Source organism: Haemaphysalis longicornis, unplaced genomic scaffold (genome assembly GCF_048455015.1).
Source record: "Haemaphysalis longicornis isolate Haplotype H1 unplaced genomic scaffold, Haemaphysalis longicornis Haplotype H1 scaffold_2, whole genome shotgun sequence".
Classification (NCBI taxonomy): domain Eukaryota; kingdom Metazoa; phylum Arthropoda; class Arachnida; order Ixodida; family Ixodidae; genus Haemaphysalis; species Haemaphysalis longicornis.
In genome coordinates, this window is record NW_027526295.1 from 59,672,256 (window position 1) to 59,674,098 (window position 1,843).

The following is a 1,843-nucleotide window of genomic DNA, read 5'->3' on the forward strand; positions in this document are numbered from 1 at the left end:
GCGTATTTCTTTCCTACGTGTTTCTTTCGTCGGTCCTGTTTCATTCGCGCTGTTTGGGTTTTTTTCTTAAAACATGTGTTGTTTGGCGTTGTCCAAATATGATCACGGTCTCGTGAGGAATAGCGAGAATTTCTCGTTTAATGCAAACGCAACATGTGAATAAGTAGATACACACCAAAAAGGGCCCGCACCAAAGATGGAAGTAACAGTAGGAAATCATTGAGCACGTGCACTCGCAAGACGGCAGCGCTTGAGTTAGAAATTAAAATTGAAATTGCTTTATTTTATCTAAAATACACATAATTTTATGGGGAATTTATCGAAAAAAGAGTTGCTCTGGGCAGCATGACGAGCCCTAAAGTACATGAACTGAAGCAGCAGCATGGGTGGAGCGAGAAACAAAGGAAAAACAAAGAAAGTAACATTTTTGATAAAAAACAGAAAGAAAAGAGGGACTACTGCCTCACCCCCCCCCCCAAAAAAAAAAGACAAAAGAAAACAACAATAACAACAACTACATGAACAGCATCACAAAACAGCGCTAGAGAAGGGTAAGCGTAGAGTAGAGGAGGGTAAGAGAAGGCGAAGTTATTTATGTGTTTGCCATTTTATTTGCATACTGCACTTTCTTGCCATTATCGTTTTTACGGCAGTCAGTGCAGTCGTCCCATCGGATACTTTGAAGTAGAATGTTCGGTGCTTCTTCGTGCACATTATGTACACTTAGCTTCGCAGCACGGGGACTGATATTTGTTGTGCGAATGCAAAAGAGCGGGCGAAAAATTGATATTTGTTCTGAAAAATACGGCTGGAACGTGCAAATCGAAGTACTGTCAAGACGGACATATTAGTGTTGAGTTTTTCCGTCTGAATTTTCTTCGCTTTTGTAAGTTCAATCTGCAGTTTTCAGCGAATATGACTGGCCCCATTCCTCCCCAAAAAATCCGATTGAGTTTATTGGGCTGAAAATTCTAGTTCATCGAGCATAAAGTTTCCTCTATCAAAGTCAAATAACACCTTTTGAACTGCGCTCGCCTCCACTACCGGTGTCTGAACCAGTGTCATCATACAAAATATCCACCAATCGTTCGGGCATCCTGTGTTCTGACGCAGGTTCACCAAATTCGGATGCCTGGTTTCTTATTTTAGCGTAAATAAATCCGGGAAGGACAAAAAACAAAAACGGAGCCGAAAAAATGGCTATAATACCTACATCTTCATTTACAATTTAGCTATTATATCCAATAGGTCCTACAGGTAAAACGAGACGTCGGTGAGCGCACCCAGGAGAATTTTCTTTATGGGAATATTGAAAAGTAGACGTTTACTTGAGTTTTTTGCTAGAGACGCCAGTAAGAACAAGAAAATGCCCTGGAACACCTGCAGAAGGCCGACCGGATTCCTCTAAACACACCTTAGCACTTGGAATGGTTCCTGGGTGTATTGGATGGCACAAGAGGTAAAGTGCTTTTAAGAACTGGTTTTAGGCCAAGAGAAATAAGTGATTTAAATACTGGTCAGCCTGAATTTAACTCAGGACACAAAGACGAAAGCAAAGCATGTGCAAGGCGAGGGGTAATAAAATTATTAAAGCCGTTCCGCTCAATGTGGAAGCTGATCGAAGTGCAGAGCAGGGATTCGCCACGTATGTATTGCCGCACGCTCCCAGATGGCGAACAAACGTTCTTATTGTTGTGGTGCCTTCGTGAAACATACCCACTTGGCGGACTTGCCCGGAATCGGAAGATTGACCCGCTAATGTCGGCGCATCGCAAAACTACTAATTGCAGACGTTGATATAAAATACTTCGCGCCACATGGTACCCGGAGGTGATGACACTTG